The following is a 10,844-nucleotide window of genomic DNA, read 5'->3' as shown; positions in this document are numbered from 1 at the left end:
TGGCACTTAGTAGGTACTCGGCATGTTTGGTGGACGAAATGAGCATTTGAGAATGAGGGTTGTGAGCTCCAGCCTATGTCCCACTTGACTTGCTGGCCACAGTTATTGATCCTGTTGGGGTCTAGTGGCCAATGTGGTTCTTCAAGAGGTTTTCTGCTCCCTAGTGATGTTTAGGAGGTCTTGGGATTCCCACCCTCCACACAGACTCAAAGCTATCCAGACAGAGACCTCCAAAACACTTGTTCTTGGGAGGTGGGGAGCTGCTGGCAGGCTTGCCAAGCTTTCCCTGGTTGCAAGAGGCTTCCCCAGGGGTTCTTCCATCAGCATCATGGATAAAGGGCTGGAAAGAAAACAGGCTCTGGAGCCAGCAACACTTGCTCTGTTTGAGTCTCTAAACCCGCAACTGTAACATACTCATGTGGGCTTCACAGGGATGTCATTTTTTTTTTTTTAAATGGAATCTTGCTCACTCTGTCACCCAGGCTGGTGTGCAGTGGTATGATCCTGGCTCACTGCAACCTCTGCTTCCCGTGTTCAAGGGATTTTCCTGTCTCAGCCTTCCAAGTATCTGGGATTACAAGCGCCCTCCACCACACTCAGCTGATTTTTGTATTTTTAGTAGAGACAGAGTTTCATCATGTTGGCCAGGCTGGTCTTGAACTCCTGGCTTCAAACAATCCACCCAACTTGACCTCTCAAAGTGCTGAGATTACAGGCATGAGCCACAGCACGTGGCCTGATGTCACAATGATGAACTAAGGTGCTGGGAATATGGAACACAGCCAGGGATGGGACTAGAGTAATGTACCTTGGGTGAAAAATTTAAGAAGTCACTCAGTCTCAGGGGTCCTGAAAGTCCTCCCTCTAGTCCCAGTCCTGCACAAATCACATGGCAGAGTAGGTGCTCAGCACATGTGAGCTCCTCCTTCCCTGATAGCCTCCAATCACTTCAAGATGGCTGCCTAAACATTGGTGGAGTCGGGTCTGCATGCTGGGACAGTTTGAGGCATCTCTGAGCCCAGGTTCTGGGGTGTGGGAAAACCACAGGATGCCACATCAGTCAGAGGAAGGACTTGAGTTCCAGGCATGTCATACAGTTCCCCACAGTCTCCCGGACTCCACTGACCCCAAGGGAACCTGAGTCGAGATATCATGCACATACCATATACTCCATCCACTTAAAGTCTACAACTCAATGATTTTCTTTTGTAATTCACAGAGTTGTGCAACCATCACCCCATCAATGCTCGAATATTTGCAGCACCCCAAAGAGAAACTCTTTACTTATTAGTTATCATCCCTCATGTCCCTACTCCCCCCCAGCCCTAGGCAGCTACCAGTCTACTTTCTGTTCTACAGATTTGCTTCTTCTGGACATTTCCTATAAATGGAATAATATAATATTGGTCTTTTGTGACTGGCTTCTTTCACTTGGCATAATGTTTTCAAGGTTCACCCATGTTGTAGCATGTATCGGCACTTCATTCCTTTTTATTGCCAAATACTATTCCATCATATGGATATACCACATTGTTTATCCATTCATCCATCAATAGATATTTGGGTTGTTCCCCCTTTTGGCGAGTATGAATGATGCTGCTATAAGCATTCATGCACACATGTTTGTGTGGTTGCATATTTTAATTTATCTTGGGTATATATCGAAGTGTGGAATTGGTGGGTGATACCATGACTCTATAGTTAACCTTGTAAAGAAATGCCAGATTACTTTTCCAAAGAATGGCGCCATTTTACATTCACATCAGCAATGGATGAAGGTTCTGATCTTTCTACATCCTCAAAAACACTTGTAATTATTTGTCTTTTTTTTAATAGCCTTCCTGCTGGGTATGAAATAATACATTATTGTGGTTTTGATTTGCATTTCCCTGATAAAATGATGTTAAACATCTTTTATGTGCTTATTAGTCATTTGCTGAGAAATGTCTATTTATATAATTTCCCTATTTTTTCAACTGGGTTATTTGTACTTTTATTATTGAGTTGTAAGAGTTATTTATATATTCTAGATATAAGTCCCTTATCAAATGCATGATTTGAAAGTAACTTCTCGGCTGGGCGCGGTGGCTCAAGCCTGTAATCCCAGCACTTTGGGAGGCCGAGATGGGCGGATCACGAGGTCAGGAGATCGAGACCATGCTGGCTAACACGGTGAAACCCCGTCTCTACTAAAAAAAAAATACAAAAAATTAGCCGGGCGAGGTGGCGGGCGCCTGTGGTCCCAGCTACTCGGGAGGCTGAGGCGGGAGAATGGTGTGAACCCAGGAGGCGGAGCTTGCAGTGAGCTGAGATCCGGCCACTGCACTCCAGCCTGGGCGACAGAGCGAGACTCCGTCTCAAAAAAAAAAAAAAAAAAAAAAAAAAAGAAAGTAACTTCTCCCATTCTATGAGTTTTCTTTTTACTCATAGTATTTTCTTAATGGTGTCCTTTGAAGCACACACATTTTTAATTTTTGTGGCATCCAATTTATTGTGTTTTTTGTTTGTTTGTTTGTTTTTGGCTGCTTGTGCTTTGGCCTCATATCTAAGAAGGCTGTGCTGTGAGATTTACTTCTATATTTTCCTCTAAGAACTTTTATAGCTTCAGCTCTTTACTTTTAGTCTATGATTAACCCATCTATTTGGAGTTAACATTTGTGTATGATGTGAGATAGGGATCCAAATTCATTCTTTTGCATGTGGATATCCAGTTGCCTCAGCACTATTGTTGAAAGATTATTCTCTCTCCTTTAAATTGCCTTGACCCCTTGCTGGCTTTTCTGGTCTGGAGAAATGAGTATCCTCCCTCCCCCAGGAGAGACGGTACCAGCTTTGCTGGGATTTTTAGTGAACAAGCAGGAAGCCCCCACTGGGGCAGGGAGACTCCCCAGGACTTCTCTGAAACCTCAGCAAGGCCCAGCATAGGTGCTAGAGACACCATGAATTCATCAAACACTTACTCAGTACCTCCTGTGTGTCAGGAGCTGAGGATACAGTGGGGGATTAAGGCAAGCTAGTCCCTCCTCTCTAGAGTTTACACTCCAGCAGGGAGATGGACAAGAAAGATTACTGTAATTCCAAGTGGTGACAATTGCTGTGAAAAGGAAGTAAAGCAGGGTAAGGGGTTAGAAAGGGACAGGATTAGGGCTGGTGGTGGCAGTGTTGTAGGAGGAGAGTCGCTTTTCTATTTCCATTGACACCAGCTAAGGAAGTTGGGTCCCCACTGTGCACCAGACACTGTGCTGCCCTCTTGGCATCTCTCATCTCATTTTGTTTTCCTAAGAATCTTACGATGCCAGCATACCCATTTCACAGCTGAGGAAGCTGAGGTTCAGAGAGGTGAAGTGATTTGCCCAAAGCCACACAGCCAGGAAGTAGTAGCTATAAGACTCAAACCCAGACCTGTCTGAAGTGAAAGCTGTTTCTTCAGCAACAGCTGCCTCCCTGTAAGATGCAGGCTGTGTTCTCCCGGGACTCTCACTCCAGTAAGGGGGACAGAACACCTCCTCGCAGTCACTCCACCCAGGCTGGCGTGCAGCAGCGGCACATGCCCAATGCATCTCTTGCATCGAAATGCAGAGGGTGAAGTGAATCACCATTGGGTGGGGGAGGAGGAAGGGGAAAAGCCTCAACAATATTTGCTGGAGAATGATGGTCCCTGAGCGTCACCATGAGCTGCCACTGCATCACAGAGGAAGGAGGCCCCATTTCTCCTGGGGAAGGAATATTTCACAAGTGGGGAGTCACCAGGACTTCAGTGGTTGTATGCGGCTCTGTGTGTATGTGGGGCAGTGGTGCCTGGTGGGAGGAAGGGGACAGAAACCAGCCCTTTAGAAGTGTTTTGTGCTTATCATGGCCTGTAGCAGGGATGATTTAATAATGACATCAACAATATCCACTACTGTAATTACCCACTCTGCCATTGAGGAAACTGAGGTTCAGAGAGGTTAGGCATCTTGCCTAGGGTCACACAGTGAGTCAATGGAGGACCCAAGACTTGAACCCAGGTCTGTGTGACTCCAAGCCCATGCCCTTCATAGCTACATTCTTTTTTTTTTTTGAGACTGAGTTCTGTTCTTATTGCCCAGGCTGGAGTGCAATGGCATGATCTTGGCTCACCGCAACCTCTGCCTCCTGGGTTCAAGTGATTCTCCTGCCTCAGCCTCCCAAGCAGCTGGGATTACAGGCATGAGCCACCACGCCTGGCTAATTTTGTATTTTTAGTAGAGATGGGGTTTCTCCATGTTGGTCAGCCTGGTCTCAAACTCCCGACCTCAGGTGATCCACCTGCCTTGGCCTCCCAAAGTGCTGAGATTACAAGCATGAGCCACTGCGCCCGGCCTTCATAGCTACATTCGTCTGCCTCCCCCACAGGATTGCCAAAAAAGACCCAGGAGGCCATGGGGTAGAAAAGAAGGGTCCGATTTGGGTATCAGGAGACTTGCATTGAATCCCGCCTCCCCCACTGCCTTGCTGGGACTCTGACCAAGAGATTTAACATTTTCTAAAACAAATTATTATTATTACAAAATAATATATGTTTATTGAGTTACATTTGAAAAATGCAGAGTAATAGAAAATGAAAGAGCAGCCACAATCCCATCAGATGCTTTTATAAATGTCTTCTTCCCAGCTGGGTGCAATGGCTCATGCCTGTAATTCCAGCACTTTGAGAGGCTGAAGTGAGAGGATTGCTTGAGGCCAGGGGTTCAAGACCAGCCTGGACAACATAGTGAGCCCTCATCTCTATATAAACTTTAAAAACAAGCTGTGCATGGTGGTCCATGCCTGTAGTCCCAGCTACTTGGGAGGCTGAAGGGAGAGGATCACTTGAGCTCGGGAGGCTGAGGCTGCAGTGAGCCGAGATTGTGCCACTGCACTCCAGCATGGGTGACAGAGTGAGGCCCCATCTCAAATAGATAAGTAAGTAAATAACTTGTTCCCAGATGGCTGGAGGCAGGGAGGGGCAGATCACTGAAGTTTCCCGAAGCCCCTCCCACCCCATCTTCCCCTTCATTTATTTAACCATTGTTTCTCGAGCATCTCCTGAATGCCAGGCCCTGAGCCAGCTCCTGTCTTCCTGGGGCTCTCACTGAGGTGAGGCAGAGAGATGATGTAAGAAAACACAGAAGGACAATATAGAGAGGTCAGGCGGTGACAGAGGAGCTCCAGGGTGACGGTAGCCTGTGGGCTGGGATCCTATACCCACAGGTGGACCAGGTCAGGTTGGGTATTGGAAAAGACCTCCCATAGGAACTGCATTTCAGCTGAATCTTGGAGGATGAACAGAAATTAGGCAGGAGGCAGAGGATGGGAGGAAGGTGTCCCAGGCTGAGGGAATAGCCTATGCCATGACTCAGAGGCAGAGAGGGCTCTGGACATTCAGGGAGCAGAGCATCACCCCCTATGATGGGAACACAGAGTGGAAGACAGAGAGGTGGGGACGACCCTGCTGCCTGCTGCCCTTGCAGGGACACTGGGAGACCGATGAGACCAGTGTGAAGGCAGTTTGCCACGTGCAACTCATATTACAAGACAAATAGGATTTCTTTTCTATCTCAAAACTTTATTCTCATGCTTCTGTCCTCATTATTGCTCCCAGTGTGTGCCCTGTTGCTCTCCCTACAACCCCTCTTCCCCAGAGCAGGAAGAAAAGATAAAAAGAGCAAATTCCTAGGAAGGACCAGCAGCACAGTTTGACTGGATGCTTTTAACTAAGTCTGCAGGCAGGAGAGACTTCTTATCCCTTGCAAGTTAATGCAAACTGTTAGGGAGATAAATAAATGACAGAGCTGCCGATGGACTGTTGGGCTCAAAGGAGGGACATTTGTCTCACTTTAGAAGAAGGACCTGGAGGGCTCAGCCCCATCGACTCGTTCATTGTGCTGTTATCTGCCAGAGAGGTGGTGACACCACAGCAATTAAGACAAACTTGAGTCTATAAGTTCGTGCCTGCAATCTCGTGGCTTCAAAACAAGACAAATGATACCGCCAAGGGAGGAAACAAAGTCTTTTTCAGACTCTGTCCAAAGTCACAGCGAATATTTGTGGTCGTTCAGCAGAAAATTTGTCATTATGAGGTCTGGGCTCTGCTGCCTCCCCTGCCCCACATAATAATCCACTCCTGTGGCTCGTGCCAGCCCAGGCTGTCTCAGGGGCTCCACCCACTGCCAGCCACAGCCCGCTCTGCCTACCTACTAGTTGAAGAGCATGTCTGCTGGGTTGGGGATGTGATTTCTGCCAAGGCGGAAAGAAGTCATGATGACAAAGCCGGCAAGTGCCACGGCAGCCGTGCTCTGCCGTGGAGGCCACTGACCTCGTCCCACATCCTATATGAGCAGCCAGCACCCACCAAGGACCAGACTCAGGGCAGACGTCCTGAGCTGTTTACTGCTTCCCCTGGCCTGGTTCCCCCCGCAGACCTCTTTGCTCCTCCCCATTCCTGACCCCACATTGCCACGCCTATTGCCTTTGCCATAGCACCTTGGAGCTGATGCCAGCCTCAGCCTCCTGCTTTGTGCCTCTCACCTGTGCTTGGATTTAACTGCTTCCTCCGGCCTCATGAAGTGAAAACACCTGATCCCCCAAAGTAGAAGCTGGGACCCGGTCGAGATGCAGTCCTGGGGGTCCACCTGGCCCCAGGAATGGAGTTGGGCTGCTGAGAACCATCGGTGCAGCTCCCCTCTCCTCGCCCTTCTGTCCACCTACTGGGCACTACCTCCCTCCCTCACCCTGGGACTTGGGGCCGTCTTTCCCTCCCTCCATCCTCCCTCTATGACCCTCTTTCTCATGGACATTTCTGTGACTGAGAACACAGGCTCCCATTCCGTTTTTCCTTTTTTTTTTTTTTTTGAGACAGGGTCTCACTCTGTCGCCCATGCTGCATTGCAGTGGCATGATCACAGCTCACTGCAACCTCCCCCTCCCAGGCTCAGGTGGGCCTCCCACCCCAGCCTCCTGAGTAGCTGGGACTACAGGCATGTGCCACCATGCCTGGCTAATTTTTGTAGAGACAGGGTTTCGTCATGTTGCCCAGGCTGGTCTCAAACTCCTGAGCTCAAATGATCTGCCTGCCCCGGCCTCCCAAAGTGCTGGGTTTATAGGCAAGAGCCACCGCGCCCGGCCAGGCTCCCATTCTAATAGGGGCCAGACTTAGCTAAAGGTTGAAGCTCCAAGGGGAAGTCTGGGCAGCAGTCAGGGGGACAGAAGACATCTTCGAGGTGGCACTGTGGCCCTCTCTGGGCTCCATCCCATGTGGAAGCAGCTGTCCAGTCCCTTCTGAACCACCTTGTGTGATGGGGGCCCGGGGACTGCCAGCCTGCAGACCCAGCATCATCCCGAGGCTTCACCTGGAGGTTCCACCCCGGCCTGAGTGTGCAGACACCTGGAAGTATATGCCTCCCCAAAGATGTGGGTCTGTTCAGGCAGGGCACCCACAGCTTCCCTCAGTGAGGCCGTACCATCCAGTTCACCTCACACTGGCCTGACCACCCCCCTCACTGGGCTGGGTCTTGGGTAGGGGCTCTGGTCACACTGCTTTGGACCACAAGGCCCCCACCACATCTGGAGAAGAGGGTTCCACCTCTCCTCCCTCTGCCCCAATGGACTTCTTGGAACATCTCCAAAGCCCTGGGATTCTGTATCCTGCATTCCCCACATGGGAAAACCAAAGACAGAAGCAGGGACAATGGGCTGAGTGTAAGGGGGCCTCTTGGCCTTCAAGCCAGGGCCCTAGAAGCAGAGGAGGCACCTCCCTGTCATTGTGAGCTGGGGCCCCGAGAGGATCCTCCTGTCCCGGAAACACTTCCTTCTAGGTTCCCCTGAAGGTCTGAGAGGCCTGGGGCTGCCTCTAGTGAGGGTCTGGTCTTTCAGAGGCTCCAGTTAGAAAGTGAGTGGGCGATATTGAGGATTGGAGCAAGAGATTCAAGCAGGACAGTGACAGGCCCCAAGGGTCTCAAGTCTGAGGGTCCCATCCCTGCACCCTACCTTCCCTCCCTCCTACCCTCCCACACCACAGGCACCCTCCCTGTGCAGGCCCTGGGCCAGGTTCTGGGATAGAGGTGAGTCAGCCTCAACCCTGCCCTCAAGGGGCTTACAGTCTATATTCAGAGAAGGAAATAAAGAAGCTGCCAGCTGGGTGCGGTAGCTCACGAGTGTAATCCAAGCACTTTGGGAGGCTGAGGAGGGCGGATCACTTGAGGTCAGGCATTCGAGACCAGCCTGACCAACACGGTGAAACCCCGTCTCTACTAAAAATACATAAATTAGCTGGGCGTGGTGGTGCATGTCTGTAATCCCAGCTACTCAGGAGGCTGAGGGGGGAGAATCGCTTGAACCTGGGAGGCGGAGGTTGGGGTGAGCTGAGAGTGTACCATCGCACTCCAGCCTGGAAAACAAGAGCAAAACTCCAACTCCAAAAAAAAAAAAAAAAAAAAAAAAGCAGCAAAGAGGTGCCGTTTGAGACGGGCCTGAAAGGAAGAATAGGAATTAGCCACATGGATGGGGTGAGGGCGGGCTGGGGTGGCATTCCAGCAGGGGAAGGGCTCATGCTGCCTAGGCCAGTCTCCAGCACTGCAGTGTTCTAGGTCTTAGCCCTCCCGCGACCTCTGAGGGCAGGGGCAACTTCGCCTCTGGCCCCCAAGGGTAACTGGAGGAATCACTTCAACAGGCCAAAGAGGGACCTGCCTCCGGCCAGAGGAGTCTTAGCAGGAGAACCCCTCAGGGGTCACTCAGCTGCCCATCTTGGCTTCAAGCCAGAGGGGAATTTATAGTTGGGGGCTGCCCCAAAGCAGGGGCCCCTGACAGTGGGTCATGAGTGAGAGGGCTCCAGGGTCTCCACAAACCCTAAAGTTGTGAACAAAATTCTGTGCGTGCATGTATGTGGGTAATGCAATTTGGGGGCAAGAATGTTCACAGGATGAACCCAAATGGTGAGAACTCTGCTCTGGGACATCAGGGCTGTAGGAGCTCCAGGACACAGTGAGATCAACCCCTGCACTGACAGATGAGGAAACAGACTTAGACAGGAGACGTGCTTTGTTCAAGATCATCCTGAAAGTTGGCCTTCAGGCCAAAGCATGGGTCTGGAGCAGTGTTTCTCAGTGCTGTGGCGCTCCGCACCTGTATCCCTGGGGAGCTCTGCACCTGTACCTTCCCAAAGGTACCAACATTATCTCGGCAAACCACGGTTTGGGAGCCTCTGTGTTACAGGACAGGGCGTGTGTGTGTGTGTACATGTGTGCACGTATGTGTGCTGTGTGTGTGGAGTTGACCATCAGAGCCGTGGCTAAGAGTGGGGCTCTGGATCCCGACAGTGCTTTGCTACTTGTTGGGTGACCTTGGGTAGGTCACCTGGTCTCTCTGTTTCAGTTTCTTCATCTGTAAAATAGGCAGAATAATTGTATCACTACCTCCCTCCTGGGATCATGGTGGGGATTAAACGAGTTGATACAGTATGCCCTAAGCACACTGCCCAGCAAGGTACCTGCTCACTTTTCCTACTGCCCTTGACTTGGGATTTGGGGCTGACAGGCTTGCTGGATGGATCTTCTCAAAATGAGGATGCGCGTTAGTCTGGGTGGCGGCTGATTCACATTCCAGGGTAGTCAGCCCCGTGTGGGAGCCACTGCGCTTTCTCCACTCTCTGAGGGCCTCTTCCTGAAAGTCCATCATGCACGCTGCCTGCAGTTCTCCCTGCCCTGAGTACTGGGCCAGGGTCTTCCCGCCAGGGGCCCCATCCAATTCTGCGACCTTCCTAACCCCAGGGAAATGGCAGGTGCTCAGAGAAAGCTGGGGGCCTGTGCCTTGAAAAGCGTTACTAAGAAGATGATGAACCGACTCTGCCCTGGGAAGCATGTGATGCCTCACATAGGGTGCCCTTCCATGGGGCACTGGACTGCGCATGGACTGGAAGTCACAGCTCCACCATTTTGGCCATTTGACCCACACACATTTATTGTGCACAGCCAAGGCCCTGTTCTTTGTACTGGGGATACAGTCTGAAAAAGACCAGAATCTCTGCCCTTGTGGAGACCGCATTCTAATGGAGGGCAGGGGAAGAAGGAGACAGAAGAGAAAATAAGTAAAATTAGTGATGTGTCACACAGTTCTGAATGCAGTAGAGGAAAATGGTGCAAGTGAGGGGCACATGCTGGCCCAGGGCAGGTGCAGGAGGGTTGCGATTTTAGAATGGTTAGGTAGGTTTCACTGAGATGCCATTTGAGCCGAGACCTGAAGGGTGTAGAGGTGAGCCATGTGGATGCACGGGGGAAGTGTGCTCCAGGCACCAAATGCAAAGGCCTACATTAGTTGGCAAAATACTAGCTGCTAGTAACATATAAAACCCCTATCAAAATAATTGACTCCCAGGTCGCTATTTTTATTTTTGAGACAGGGTCTCACTGTCACCCAGTCTGGAGTGCAGTGGTGCCATCACAGCTCATTTAGCCTTGATCTCCTGAGCTCAAGGGATACTCCCACCTCAGCCTCTCAAGTAGCTGGGGCCACAGGCATGCACCACCACACCCTGCTAATTTTTTAAGTTTTGGTAGAGACAGGGTCTCACTATGTTGGCTCAGGCTGGTCTTGAACTCCTGGGCTGAAGCAGTCCTCCTGCCTCGACCTCCCAATGTGCTGGGGTTACAGGCGACAGCCATTGTGCCTGGCCCCAAACTCACCCTTTGTAATAGCAGCAATCCCACCCATGAGATGGAAGCCCAGCTGGGCAGCGGCTCCCTAGCAATGTGGCACCCTATGGAGGGAGTGTCAACTTTCCATGGCTAGATGTCTCTGCTATGACCCTGGGGGGTGACAGACCCACTGGACAACACAACTCTTATGGCAGA

Source organism: Theropithecus gelada, chromosome 7a, assembly GCF_003255815.1.
Source record: "Theropithecus gelada isolate Dixy chromosome 7a, Tgel_1.0, whole genome shotgun sequence".
Classification (NCBI taxonomy): Eukaryota; Metazoa; Chordata; class Mammalia; order Primates; family Cercopithecidae; genus Theropithecus; species Theropithecus gelada.
This window is presented reverse-complemented; position numbering follows the sequence as displayed.